Source organism: Leptinotarsa decemlineata, unplaced genomic scaffold, assembly GCF_025532065.1.
Source record: "Leptinotarsa decemlineata unplaced genomic scaffold, Ldec_3_MD MMD2_P_RNA_scaffold_8, whole genome shotgun sequence".
In the NCBI taxonomy this organism is placed as follows: Eukaryota; Metazoa; Arthropoda; class Insecta; order Coleoptera; family Chrysomelidae; genus Leptinotarsa; species Leptinotarsa decemlineata.
Genome location: NW_027412535.1, coordinates 790,472 through 806,392, shown reverse-complemented (window position 1 = coordinate 806,392; position 15,921 = coordinate 790,472). Strand labels below are relative to the sequence as shown.

Here is a 15,921-nt window from a genome sequence, read left to right as displayed (position 1 = left end):
ATCAGGTAAGTGAAACAAAATTATAGTAACTTATTGTTTTTTATTGTTTCCAAAAATGTTAATTTTACAAATTTACATACATAATTTACATAGGAAGAATATATTTTACAATGAAAAATTAAACATATTAAACAAATTTAGGAAAAAAAATAAGATTAAAAATGGATTGAATTCTTTGACAAATTTTCGGAGAAGTTTTATTCTACGGGGGATGCTGACCCCACAAGTTGTTGCCCCTCACGCTCATATAATTGGGCGGCACAAGACGGTGGTTGCAGATTATGATATTGTACATTAGCTTGTGATTGCCATTGATATGACGTGCCAGGGTGGATGGCCGGATTTATATTAGCAGTTGCGTTTGTACGCTTTTTGATTTCAGATATGACTTGAAGGGTTTTCAATTGAAGTTCGACAATTTCATCGTCATTAAACAACTCCAGAGAGGGAATTAAACCATTGAAAAACGACGTATGTCGATTTGGTTTCTACTTGAGGACACTAATTTATCTCTATTTCAACTGGGTCTGGTTTCCTTTTTTTTATTGTTCTGGGTTTTTTGAAGGTAACCACTTCTTCTACCGACTCCGTTGATCCTTCATTGGCATTCGAACCATCTATTTCGGAATGTTCGGGGGGCTGTGGGGCTCAGGCATCGTTCGAGAAGCTGTTCTCAGTGAGTCGCCCTTCCGTGTTTTTTTTTAACTGTAGTTTTGCGTAAATATATGATTTGGGTGGTTGCCTCCCTGATGACCGTAGCGAAACTTGTACTTTCTCTCAGTCCTTTGAAAACTGTCTCTGGCATTTGCCTACCTCTTTATGACAGCTTTATCTAAAAAAAAAGAAATTGACATCAAGACGAAAAATAATGTTTAAAACTTTGGATATTATTAAAGGTTTCATTATTTAAGGAGTCTACAAGAACAATAAATCAAAACAACTAACCAAATTTTTCTTACAATAATATTACTATACCATTTTAAATCGTCAATTCAATTATTTGTTATAATGTATATGATTTATTTGATTGGTATTGATTTGAAATTTTTTTTCAGATATCTGGCAATCGGTTGTACGTTTACAGATCTTCATTATAGTTTCAGACTCGGCATTTCCACTCTCAGCAGAATTGTCAAAGTTGTATGTCAAGCTATTTGGTCCCTACGTCACGAATGTTGTCCTGCGTTCACTTCAGAGCGCTGGGAAGAAATTGCTGGCAATTTTGAAAAAAGGGCTAATTTCCCTCACTGCATAGAAGCTGTAGATGGAAAACACATTCGCATCGTCCATCCATGCAATTCAATGTATAACAACCACAAAGGATTTTCGTCTATATGACTGTGGCAGACTCACAATACCGATTTATCTACGTTGATGTTGGCAGTTACGGAAAAAATAGTGATTCAATCATATTTCATACTTCATGAAGAAAATTATCTTCCTGGTACAAACAATCCCAAGGTACCATATTTTTTCGTTGCTGATGAGGCGTTCGGGCTGCCTTCTCCGGGCCTTCTCCGACCGTTTGCAGGACATCAGTTGACAGTTGCAAAAAAAATTTTCAACTATCGTCTATCGAGAGATCGAATGTAAAATGTTCATTTGGTATAATGAGCAATAAATGGAGAATTTTCCATTGAGCAATAAACTTGAGTCCCGATTTTGCCCTTGTAATTGTAGTTTTACACAATTTCGTTATTGAAAGAGATGGTTACAACACAGAGGATACTATGTCAATAACTGGATTTCAAAGTATAACAAAAAAAAGTGAATGCGTGCGTGGGGGACCTTCTGCGAATAACGAATAACGTAAGAAACATTATGATGGACTTTTTTCTAACGCCAATTGGCTCGTTAAATTGGCAACTTTCCAATATTTAATGTGACATAGAAAATATGGTGTGTTTATTAGTTTTCAGTATGTTTTTTTAATTTCGAAACACTTAACGAAACAAATAATGTGTTTTTAATGTTCTGTTATGAGTTAATAAATATTGAATTTTACGTACCATATCCCAGCAAACAATGAATCTCTGGCCGTCTTCTGGCCCAATGCATGATCGGTCGGCAATACGCTGGCAACGGCAAAGCTACATAGGCAAAATGTCGGCCCAATGTATGGCATATTGTAATCGGATACCTACAATCCAGCCAGCAATGGGCCAATACTATCAAAATTGTGTCTTTCGACCGACATCATAAAAATGAAGGCCCGTTTCAAGTGTTGTTGAACAAAATTTTCCAGAACAGACCAAAACCTTTTACGAATAAAACCTCTTGTTCAACAGCCAATTGAAAACAAGTTATGCTATAATCGAGAACTGTCATACGAACCGTGAATCTACCGTGATACGAACTGGCGGATAGACACATATAGAATTCCTATATATATATATATATATATATATATCCTATCTATATCCTATATATATATATATATATATATATATATATATATATATATATATATATATATATATATAGGAATTCTATCCTTATGACGTGCGCATGTCGCATGAACAGATTTTTTCAACTCAGTGGTTATTCTGCCTAGGTAAGGTTAGTCAGGTCAGGTCAGGTTAGGCTTATAAGTCACAGATTTTCAAATCGCAAGCTAGGATAGTTTGCTAAGGTTAGGTTTGTGTGTAAAATCGTGAGCGAAAAACTAAATCACACATTTTCAACTTGCATGCAGCTGTCTTGTCATTTAAAGTTCCCGCTATTTCATTTATGACAGAGAACAATCAAATTCAAATCTGATGTTCATGTGACATGCGCACTTCAAAGATCGAATGATTCTGTGATTGTGATTCAAGGACTCATTTATGTATTTTTGTGATTTATTAACTGCGATTAAACGAGTGTGGGTTAGTTTAGTGAAGAAGAATGATGACAACTTCTCCTGATGAATTGAGGTAATAGTATTTATTTCTATAATCAATTGTAGCGTCAGTTACAAGAAACAACCTTCATTAGTTTTTGAGGTTAAGTATATATTGCCAAAATCTTGTGCTGAAAATAACGACAATGTTCAAGAATTATTGCAGAAGTTATAAGTATAAACTTATTAGGAAAAATCTGTAGCCTTGAATGGAATTGACGAAACAGTCACAACACAGTACAGAAGCCGAGGTTCTGATATACTCACATCTACCTCTAGGGAGTCTAGGGTACAATCAGACTCATATGAGCCCACCCCATCAACACTATTAGAAATAAATCAGACAATAGCCGAAAACTTCCAGCTTTACAAAGTTCATGCTGTAACTGCAAGAACACGGAAGGTAACTAGTTTAGCATGTTTATTTTTAAATTGAGTTTGATCCTAGACATGTGAACCATATAATTTTTTTTTCAGCAAAGCTGGATTCTGCAATTAGGAAGATTGATTTACTAGCACATGAAGTTAAATTTTTGTTACAAATAGTACAGCGAAATGCCATTTGTGAAGATGTGGAAACTCCTGAAAATTTGAATTTACCAATAAATCAGGAGTGTGAATTGAAAGAATTTGATAGAAAATTGGAAGATGAGGATTTTTTTCGAAATATGGTATGTATTTTGATTCAATAACCTTTTACTACATTTTATGAATAAATATATATATATATACACATGTATATATTATTATTTAAAAACTTGAGGTTCATGAAAGTTTCTTTCAGTCCGCATCTTTGTTAAGTATTGGAGGCAAAGACATTGGAGATTCGACAAGGAGAATAATGGCCAAACTAGTCTCCCATGAGTTATCTCTTCAATATAACTGGACTGGAAGGGGGAAAAAAGAATTTAAGAGCTTAAGGAATGTTCTAAGAATGATATTAGGTGAGTTGCAATCAGAAATGAGTGTATTCATTACAGGATATTTTTATGGTTCTGTATCTCAGACCCTTAAAGTAATCACTCACCTACTAACTTAAATGTTAAAATCACTCGCTAACTGGCATAGTAATAAAAAAAATATGTTCTTGAAAATTATGAAAAAATAGGAATACTAGAACTTTACTTCACTAATTCCAGGTTTCGTTGTTTCTGAGAAATCAATATAAATCTTAAGAACCATTTATGTGCCCGTTACACTCGCACTTGACCCCAGTTTTTTTTCAGTTTGTCTTCGGAAAAATCCGTTTTGCAGAAATGCCACAGAAACCGAAATTGCCAGTGTAATAAAACTCTGGCTAAGAACTGCTTCTGACCGTCAAGGGGGGAGAAACAGAAGGACAAAGCCGGCAGAGGAAGGGGGAGATGATACGCATTGAACATTTCAATATTTGTTCCTTCATACCAAAGAATTGTTTTTATGTTGTTTCCTTTATTTCATTTAATATTTGTGATATTTTTTACTTTATTTAAACCAAAGAATTGTTTTTATGTTGTTTCTTATACATGTTAGGTATGTGTATTTTATTAAAGTATATATGTATAAACTTTGGAACTTTCTCCAGTTTTTTGTGATATTTTTCTATGAATTTCATTTTGGTTCAATTGCTCAAGGTAAATTTGAACTTTTTTTTCACTCAAAATATATAAAACTTTATTCATTATCTCAGAATTTGAGCATATAGCTCGAGAGTTTTTGGGAGATCGTTTAGTAACGATAGTCGTTGCCGACCGATGTTTCACCCTTTTTACTCCCATATACACCTACGACGTAGGCTTAATATGGCACATACCTGTTAGAAAACAACTACTCCCCTGGCTAATACCACGACGGGTATTGGATTACATCTAACAAATACTTGTGCAGTGTTCCTCATTACAGAGGACACAATTGCAAGTGCTTCCTGTAACCAACTAGTAGAATCCTGTACCGACCCGGACTTGCACTGATGATAGGCAAAAACCTTGAAACCGGTCTGCAGGTGATCCCCCTGTCTGGGTCGGTACAGGATTCTACTAGTTGGTTATAGGAAGCACTTGCAATTGTGTCCTCTGCAATGAGGATCATTGCACAAGTATCTGTTAGATGTTATCCAATACCCGTCGTGGTATTAGCCAGGGGAGTAGTTGTTTTCTAACAGGTATTTGCCATATTAAGCCTACGTTGTAGGTGTATATGGGAGTAAAAAGGGTGGAACATCGGTCAGCAACGACTATCGTTACTTTATTCATTATTTTTCAATTAAAAGGCAATCAGTAAATGTGTATAATTCACAGTGGTCCAACCCTCTGAGTAGGTAAATTCCATTGCAGTATTTCTACTGGGCCATCAATGATTTCCACAGTTTTGCCTGCAGAGGCCCGTCATTCAAAAGACACTGTTGTCAAGCATTGGCCCTGATGATGGCCGGTGTCTCCTATTTTCACTGGCCCGCCATAGGCTATAGGTGCTTTGCCGTTCAGGCCAGATCTGGCCAGCATATTCTGGGCCGGAATAAGGCCGATCAAAATTGTTTGCTGGGATTCATTTTTTTCATGTTGGCCCAACTCTTCAAATCCTGCTTTTTATGCCTTGAAAATTTCGACTAAAGCAGTTCTTGTTTGGATTCTACCTTTGTACGAGTCTTGGGTTTTGTCCCATAAAATAGGACGATCTTGAACTAGTGTGATCAAATGTTTAAGATCAACATCCATGTTAATCACTTTTTGAAACAATAACAACAAAAGAGAAAACGGTCGAGCACACAAGACAACTGTGTGAAGAAGAAACTTGGAATTGAACGACACGTGCCGGCTAGATGTGAATTCCGCCAATGGCTTTTCCCCCTCTTCCTTGGCCGGTTCGTTGACCCGACAGTAGCGGTCGTCCTTTTCCAGTGGGGGCTGCCGGCTTCCCTCGTCAATAGCTAGACTGTCGGGTGTCGTTTAACCGACCACGAAATTTGTCGGGCAAGTGGGAAGACCGTCGTACATTCTTTGTCTCGATTGTAGTGTACACGGTGTCGTTCAAACGACAGCCGGGTAGATTTGAAACAGACCTAAGAGGGTAATGTAATTAAGAAGAAAAAATTGAATAATTATAGGTATAATATCAAAAAAAAAGAGTGAATAGTGTATTTGACTCGTAGACATATACACATTTTTGCAACATTTAAGGAACACTTAAGTAATGTATGCGGTTGAAGAAGCATAAGAAAAAATATACAGAAATATAAGGAATATGAACATGAACCCATTTTCTCTGGATAAGTATAGCAAGGCAAATGGTCGCATTTCATGCATTCGAGGGATTAATTAATTGATGTATACACATTCTATCTGTTTCTGAAATGAAACATTTGACTTTTTTTTTAATGAAATAGTTGTCGATGCAAGTCTGATTTTCAGAGGTAAATAATTGTAAAGCTGGTTTGTAAGATGAATATATGTTCTCTGAATGATTGTTTTTGTTGAGCATGTCGGGTTCAGTTGCGCATTGATTTTAAGTCTTGTATTATGCTTATGATCTACATAGTTCAGTTTTGTTCGTTTTTTGTGTTTTTCCACAACAGTTCCTAGGTAGTAAAGTTGTTTGATTTTGATTCTTTGAAAAATGTTTCCGATGAGTATTGTGTTGGTTTTCTTTTTTAGAAATTTTTTCTATAATTCATCTAATTTTCTCAAATTAAATGTTGCTACTCCGCCCCAGCCTACTATTCCATATGCAAGACGAGACTGTATAACTGCATAATAAATTGTTTCCATTCGCGAGGTATCTAGTATATTTCGTAAGTACTTAAATCTATAATGTGTGATCCTCAATGCTTTACTCACTTGGTAAACATGATAGTTCCATCTTGGGTGTATATCTATCACTATTCCAAAATACTTGATTTTTTTCTGCTGATTGAATTGTTATGTTGTTTCTGATATTTAATGTATCATATTCGGGTACTGTTGACATAGCACGAGAATGGTGAAAATACTATTTTTTCGTGATTAATCGATTGTATTTTTTCCGCGAAGCATTCAAAGAGTTGCTCATGTCATCTTCTTCTTTAGTTATGACGTTATTCCAGCCATCAGCACTGCACAATACTGCACAATATTGTATCGTAATACGTTATTGATATATATTGTAAAGAGAATTGGCCCCAAAAACTGTTTCTTGCGGTACTCCGCATTTCACAACCCTTTTTTCACAGACGACGTTATCGATTCTCACGTATTGCCCTCTGTATTTAAGGTAACACTCCAAGAGATTGAAGTTGTTTCCTCTGAAACCCATATTTTCCAAGGTCGTCAACAGTTGTGAGTGGTTCACGGTGTCGAAGGCCTTAGGAATATCTAAAAGAAACATAGACTTCGTTTACTCTTTTCTAGATTTTTTGCTATTTTGAATGTGACAAAAATAATAGCATTTTGGGTAGAAATGCCTTCTCTGAATCCATACTGGTTATTTGTTGTCACGAACAAGGAGCTCACCATGAGCTTCCTCAAATCTAATGTAACATACGTCTTACACACCAGAATCTCTTGGGAGCTGAAAATTAACAGCAGGGCCCTGGTGCAGTGCCACAGGTAGCGACGTTGGAACCACGCAACTAACAATTGCTACAGAGCGCCAAGGTGTCTTTAGTGTGCGGAGGAGCACCACACAGTCCAGCGCCAAAAGCCAAGGAGAGAACCAGCCTGGTGCGCCAATTGTGGTGAAGATCACTCCGCGAACTCCCGAGAGTGTCCAGTCTACCGGGAGCGCGCGGATGAGATCGAAACCACACGGGCTGAACAGTAACCGGCCCCAAACTACTAGTTTGGGGCCGGTTACTCATCCCAACTAGTAGTAGTAGCGAGTAAGAGCACATAAATAAACTTAGGGATATGAATGAATGCCACCAAATGGGTGAATGAATAGAGATTATCAAAAATTTGGTATTGAAAATGATATCTGTATAATTCATTCTCCCACATTTGATCTTTTACAACACTTTTGATTATTAAAAGTGTAAATATCTCCTATGAAAAAGTTTTGGTTGTCAACGCTGCTTGAAAAATAGATAAACATGTCAGCAAGTAGACTATATTGGGAAAGATTTTTTTATTTTCGAGAATAAATGTTTCTTGAGCTGAACTTCTCGTCTGAAAACAACTGGTTGATCAGAGACAGAAGGAAGATGATGAATAATATTAAAAATTATTACCTTTTTCTTTCATATATACTTGTTACATACTTTTTATAATTCAACAACAACAAAAAAATTTCAGGAGATATTTACACTTTTAATAATCAATCAGTAATTTGCAACCAATAAAAGTGCTGTTATTTATTAAATGTGAGATAAAGAATTATACCGAAATCATTTTACCTCAAAATCGTTTTTGATAAGTTAATAATATAGCTAGGAGAGTTCCAGCTCAAAATTCCATGTATTTTCTTATGGTGCTTCATTCTGGGAATTTTATGACCTCCGATCGGAACCTTGTGAAACATCAACTGTAGAACACCTAACACACCTAAAGGTGTGTTTGTAAGAGTGAGAGAGACTCATGTGACGTAATCGATGCGAAAAGAGGTGGAGGGTATCGAGGTTATACGTCGCCTAGCGCAAGCATGACAAGTTCGATGTTGTCGGTTGTGAAATAAATTGTTGTTTATGGGGCGATGTAACATTTGAAGCGTTGCCGGTTCCAAAATTAAGCATGAAGGGTTAGGAATACGACTCGATAAAAATTGTACGGTAATGAGATGACGACGGTTAGGAGGGTCTTACGTTTTAACGTGTGTTCCAATAACTCCACTCTCTGGAGAATATTGGTTTCCGAGGGATTGCATACGACATAATGAAGAGCTACCTATCAGATAGAAAACAATGTGTAAAAATAGGAGAAATTTACAGCGACCCTTTTGATATAACATATCAAAATTGTACGGTAATGAGATGACAACGATTAGGAGGGTCTTACGTTTTAACGTGTGTTCCAACATGTCAGAAGGATATTGAGTCGTATCTTCGTTAACCAGTTTAGCATCATCAGGAGATGACTAAAGTACATGCTTTGTCATATGGAGGTTCATTTTGCGAATTTGCGAACTTTGGGCGAACCTTGTGGAACATTCATCCTAACTTATAATACAGAGTGGGTCGAATAATAATAATAATAGTGATGAAACATTAAAACTTTAAAAGTGACGTCAGCGTGATAGATGGTGGCGTGGTAGAAAATGTATGATGATTTGTAAAAATTATTGAGTTATTACAAAAAAAATGGCACAACTGTCAGAAAGGCACTAAGTTGTATATTCGCTAATGATGATCGGATCTTCACGTAAAGCACGTCAAATGAAAGGGAAATTTATGCATGATTATCGACAAAGAAAAAACAAAGACGATGCCAACAGAGCACTAAGCCGCATCTTCGTTAATAATGTTTGGATCTCAATATGCAGCACATCAAATGAAAAAAGGAGGGATTTCGAATTCATAAAGAGATCTCAAAGATAACGCGATGTCAAAAGGGCACTAGTTCACATCTTCGCAAACAGATTATGATGTAAATCACATGAAAGGGGCGTGGATGTTGAAATTCATATGAGAAGCATATGTGAAGTTGTAGAGATCATTTTTCGTAGTCACTCATATCAATTTACAAGAAAAAAAATGTGAACATAATGATTATGAGAAACACAAAATGGTGCTGAATAAAAACAAAACAATATCATTTCTTTCTACAGAATCCTTGGAAAATATATCCACTCCAAATATTGATGCCGAACGGGCTGCTGAAAATTTTGTGAACACAATGAACAATGAACACAATGATATCAAAAGCCCCCAAAAAAGTCAAAATGAAAAAAACGAACAAAAACAACAGAGTTGGATCGCCAAAGGATTAGCGAAATCGGTAAATGAAAAAAATAAATTGTATAAGAATATGAGACAAAATCCTACAGAAAAAAACATCACAAAATTGAAAAGTTTTATGAATAAACTAAACGAACTCATGAAAAATGCTAAAAAAATACTATCAATAAAATAAACAAAAATAGATTGCAAACTCAAAATCTTTGGAAATGTATGAATGAACTTACCCCTGGTAAGAAAAAAAATTACATTGTTCAGATCAAAAATAAAGACCAACACCTGTTGCCACTTCTACACTAATGTGGGTAAACAATTAACAGAGAAAATTATTACAAATGGAAAATATTTTTCGAAATATAAACAGAAAGAAAACATTTTGAAAAACTCTTTTTTCTGGAGAAAACATGCATGAAGGAAATGAAAGAGGTGATTAGTAGTCTTAAAAATAACATCATAATAACAACATCAGAGTAGAGACATTGGAATATATTTCAGAATTTATTTCATCTCCCTTGGCTTGTGTCATTAATAGGTTGTTTAGAGAAGGTAAATGTCCAATAGTGTTTAAAAAAGGTTATCATTAAGACAATGTTCAAAAAAAGATATGAGATGGAGGTTATAAATTATAGACCCATATCATTGAATCACAAACCTTGCCAAAATATTCGAAAAACTTTTGATAAAAATAGAATTATGAAACAATTAACTAAATATAGGGTATTATCAGATAAACAATTCGGGTTTCCGGACAATAGATCTACAAATGATGCGATATCTGAACTTGTTGCTACAATAAATAAGGCAGTGGATGTAAAGAAACCATCACTTAGTATCTTTGTAGACCTATCAAAAGCGTTTGACATTATTAGCCATAGTCAATAACTCCACTCTCTGGAGAATATTGGTTTCCGAGGGATTGCATACGACATAATGAATAGCTACCTATCAGATAGAAAACAATGTGTAAAAATAGGAGAAATTTACAGCGACCCTTTTGATATAACATATGGAGTACCCCAAGGACGGTTATAGGGCCAATATTATTCATAATCTACTGAAACGATTTATTCGAACTAGAAACCGAAGGGGGAATATTAAGTTTTGCAGACAATACCGCTGTTATTTATACTGATTCATCGTGGGAAGGTGTGAAAGCTAAGGTTGAGAGAGATTTTCCTAAAATTATGTATTGGTTTGATACAAAATTACTAACAATCAACTATGATAAAACTTATTATATTCCATTCGCATCGTATGAAAGTCATTTACCAGAATATAATGAGCTCACACTCTTGCATAATACTTCCCAATTTGAAATTTCGTCTACCAAAAGTATTAAATATTTAGGAATTTTTTTAGATAGTCACTTGAAATGGGGGACGCATATCAATAATATTATAAAAAAACTGAGATACTTACTGTATAAGTTCAAATATTTATCAAATATCCTGAAAGTGGAACAAATGAAAATAATTTACCATCCATTAGCGGAATCGCATTTATTATATGGAATCGTAGTCTGGGGAGGAGTAAATAAAATTTTGATACGAAATCTTAAAATATACAGAAATTTTTCTTTTTAATTACATTCAACAAAACAAAACGATTCTCATCTGACTTGTTATACACAGAGACCGAAGTACTTGATATTCGTCAATTATTCTGTCACAGTCTTCTCGTGTATCAACACAAAAATGAGAAAGTTTCGATTGGGTTATCACATATACATAACACAAGACACAAAACAAACGCCCTAAAAATACCAAAACCAGAAAAAACCATTGCACAAAGATGCCGTACTTACCTAGGACCTAAATTATATAACACATTGGACATAGAGATGAAAAAAATTAATTCCCTAGAAAGGTTTGAAAGTCATACAGAAAAATGGTTACTTAGTATACCTCGAGAAAACTTATACCGATTCATCGATACAAAAAATAATCACTATATTACAAAACTGTGATGTTATGTTCAGTATCGGAATAGCTAAATAATAACGCCAAGGTTTGAACACTTGTTGACTTTAATGTAATAATAAATACTTCTGGAACAATCAGTATATACATCCAATGGAGGCCATTAAGTACTGGCCGGCTCGAAATATTCATTGACCGGTTTAGGGACGACCACCAAAGTGCGACGTTGTCAACTCAATTGTCAATACCAAATGTAAAATATGTAACACGCCCCTCTTCGAGAAAAAAAATTAAATAAAAAAATAGATGTAGTATCTACCAATATCAACAAGCATTGCTAGTACTATATATTATACATTTTGAAAAAAAAAACATCAAAAGGCAATGTGAAAAAAAAATCTCAAAATTATAACATCAATCTATCTACTATCTACTGGTTTAACAATGCGACCACTTCTGGTCGTTAAGATATCATTTGAAATTGTTTCTGTTTCATTTGAATTCATGTTCATGTCATTCTTGTCTGGTGCAAAATTTTTTATCAACCTCTCACACATAGAGTTTGCAATTGAAAGTCTACTACTTTCACACTGTTTTTTGTAAGTGAGTAATGATTCATCATTTGAAATACTAGATTCTCCTAATAATTCTGTTTCTGGAGATGGCGATCTCAGGGGGTCGTAATGACTGTCTATTTCTTCTATAGACTGAACCATTTATTTGAACATTATAATCATCAAATTTATTTTTATTAACAACTGAGCCTGGTTTCCAATCTCTTGTTTTTTGTTGAACCAAAATCTTTTGACCTGGGTATAGTTCGATTAGAGGCTTGGTTGATTTATCATAACGTAATTTTTGTTTCATTTTATTGATTTCCATCTGTTTTCTGGCATCATCTATTGAAAACATAGGTTTCAACATTTCTTTATCTACCGGCAAAGAGGTTCTTAATCTTCTTCCAATCAGTAGAATGCTAGGAGCTGGAATATCAATTTTTGGGGTAGCATTATAATTCAAAACTGTCAGAAATGGATCTTCTCTATTTCTCAGAGTTTTTATCATCAATCCCTTGATAGTTTGTATGGACTTCTCAACATGGCCATTACTCCGAGGATAATGAGGACTAGAAGTTGATAACTTGATGTTGTATCTTTGTGTAAAATTTTCAAACTCACACGAGCTGAAAGGTGGACCATTGTCCGAAAATATTTCTTCTGGAAGACCGTGACAGCTGAAAATATTTTTCAAAGTAGAAATTACACTTTGAGAATTTTTTGCGGTTAGGTTAGGAGGTTTTAAGGGTATTTTTTCATTAGCTCTCGAATACATTTGACAAATACGACAACTCAAGACTAGTTTCTCTATGTCCGTTAAAAGACCTGGATAAAAAATTGCTTCATTTGCCCTCTTTTTACATGATACAACACCTTGATGGGATTCATGAATCAGGTTTAAGAATTCTTGTTTAAGAACTTCTGGAATTATGATTCTTTTATGATAAAAAAGTATGTCGTTATGTAAAAATATTTAATTTCTTATTTCCCAGTATTTTTAATATCGGATGGAACATTACACTTATGCAATGGCCAACCATTCAAAGTGTAGAATTTGTTTTTTGTAAGGTTGAATATTCCGATGTAGCTTTTTGCAACTTGAGTTCATTTTCTTTCGAAGTGGAAATTATAGAATGTACTTTCAGATTATTTTCCAAATACTCGGTTGTTATTTTATCGGAAGTTGGATCTCGACTTGATGTATCAGGAACTTTGAGGAATTTTCCTGGCACATATTGTAGCGTGAAGTAATATCTTAACAAGCGAATGGCTAATCTTTGTATTCTCGGCGACATTTCATCTATCGGTTTTTTCAATAATTCCAGTAATGGTCTGTGATCTGTTTCAATGGTGAAACTTCGACCAAACAAATAAAAATTGAAGCGCTCACAACAAAAAACCAATCCTAATAGTTCTTTCTAAATGTGAATGTATCTTTGCTGTGTTTCAGTTAAGGAAACAGATGCAAACTCTATTGGCTTGTTTTCCTGACTTATCATAGCGCCCAAGCCATATAGACTTGCATCAACCGAGAGAGTGACCGGTTTTTCAGTATCCAGAATTGATGTTATTAAATGTTTTATTCTGTCAAAACAGTATTCATTTCTAGTCCCTAACCACTAATTTTTTTCACTTAACAATTTTCTCAAAACGCTGCTCTCTTGTGATAGATTCGGAATAAATTTCACTAGGTAAACAACCGTTCCAAAGAAGCGCTGAAGTTCTTTCTTGTTTTTTGGATCATTCATCGCCGGAATTGCTTGGTTTTTTGTTCATCCGGTGCGATACCGTTCCAGCTGATTTTGTGACCTAAAAACTTCACTTCAGTTGTGAAAAACTTGGATTTTTGCATGTTCAAGGTTAAACCACTCTTTTTAATTTTATTCAAAACTAACTTTAAATTATAATCATGCTCTTCCTTTGATTTTCCAAAAATTAAAATATCGTCAAAGTATGATATGACTCCTAAATTTCCCAACAAATCACATGTAAATCTTTGAAAAATTTCCGGAGAGCAGTCATAGTTACGACCGCACCGGGGTACCTGGGGGGCCGATTAGGCCCCCCAGATGCACCCTGGCGTTGGATGCGATCGGGTGTGGAGGGGTGGATTTTCGGGAAATCCTTGCGGGTACCGCCACTCACCCCACACCAACAGGATTTCGCAGGGCTTCCTCCCGCTCACCGAACCCGGAGTTGCCTCCTTACATCTACTTAGTGTGGCTAACCAAGAGACAGGACCATCGGCAGCGTTCGACCGAACGTTCGTACAAGTTAACTAGGCTCTTCTTTCGCCAGAGAGTGCTCGCGTCGCACACCTGCCCCCGCCAACCATGCCAAATCAGTTGGGAATATGGTCCCGGAAGTGGCCGGTCGGGGTCCTAAGCTCGGATACTAGTAGCTCCGTCCAACCGGGGTCCGACACCTCAAGCGTCTGCCTTGGTGCCCTCCAAGGCAGACGCTTGGACGTAAGGGTATGCACCGCATACCCCGAGGGACACTCATGTTAGGAAAGTTACCTTTCCAGCGTTGGATGAGTAACCGCCGAGGGCTCTTGCGAGACACCTCTCCCACACATCAAGCTTGAAACCGGCCAACGCCTGTTACCCGCAGGCGCGGGATTGGGTGGTTGACCGATAACTTTACTGGGTGAGTGCCGTGTGGTCTGCACCGGGGGACTGTCAAACAGCCATAAGAGAGAGACAGTGATCCCCCGCCAGTCATAAAATATGAATTGTGTACAATTAAATAGCATGGAACAGATACAAACTTAGTATACTGGAGATGAAATCCATGTATATACTAATACACTGTGTACACCAATACACTATTTGTGTGTTAGTATACACAGATGTGAGTTATGTATAATTGAAAATCGCAATTAAGATACAGGTCCAGATAACATTACAATATACCAACTGACCTTACACAAAACTAGAGTGCAGGTGAACAATTATACCCACTAATTATGCTAACAAGGTTTATTTATTGGTTATGTACTACTATTTGAGGAAGCATCCAATAATGTAAAAAATTTTGCTCCAGACAACTGAGGAAATAAATAATCTTGCGTTGGTATGTGGAATAATTCTCTCTTTATATATTTATTCAAATTACGCGGATCCATATAAATGCGTATATCCCCATTACTTTTCGGAACTATGATAATTGAATTAACCCAATCAGTTGGTTCAGTTACCGGAACCAGAATATTATTTGAAACCATATTGTAACGAATTAACGAGTTAACTGTCTTAATCAATATATTATCAACAATATTTCACTATCACAACTAATTTATATACAACACTTAGCAACTAACGCTTAATTTATCTTTACAGTTCGAATTCTAGGTACAGACTGACTGGCCAACTAGAAGTGGCGCCGTTTTATATCGGCAACGATCGCTCCGGCCGGCTTCAGATTCATTACATTGCCCCCTTCTTAAAGACGTTTCGCCCCGAAATGTTATCCTTGGCATGTGTCGATACCTGCAGGACTCCCCATATCTGCACTGTGAAGTTCGATGGAAGTAACACTCCTCAGTCTTTATGCTCGGTCGTGGAAGATGGTTACCACACACCAAAATCTTGATGCCGCTGGATCTGAAGATCGTTTCCAACATGCTCCTCACAATTCTCCAGACCAGCCTGTCGAGCCCAGAGGCTAATTTGGGGATTGCCAAGTCCACGAGATTCTGATCGAGCTTCGTGTCCCTCAGTC

The 15,921-nt window shown here is 36.0% G+C and overlaps 2 protein-coding genes and 1 long non-coding RNA gene across 3 annotated transcripts in view; 2 read left to right on the top strand and 1 right to left on the bottom strand.

The window, feature by feature from the left end:
* Positions 1 to 15,921, top strand: part of LOC141480414 (uncharacterized) — a 388,666-nt gene that overhangs the window by 71,451 nt on the left and 301,294 nt on the right. The window lies entirely within an intron of this gene.
* LOC111511015 (intermembrane lipid transfer protein Vps13) overlaps positions 1 to 15,921 on the bottom strand; it is a 1,108,316-nt gene that overhangs the window by 889,605 nt on the left and 202,790 nt on the right.
* Positions 2,667 to 4,427, top strand: LOC141480416 (uncharacterized). The gene is made up of 4 exons (XR_012464324.1): positions 2,667 to 3,284; positions 3,359 to 3,552; positions 3,666 to 3,825; positions 4,108 to 4,427. It is a non-coding gene; the product is annotated as an uncharacterized lncRNA (long non-coding RNA).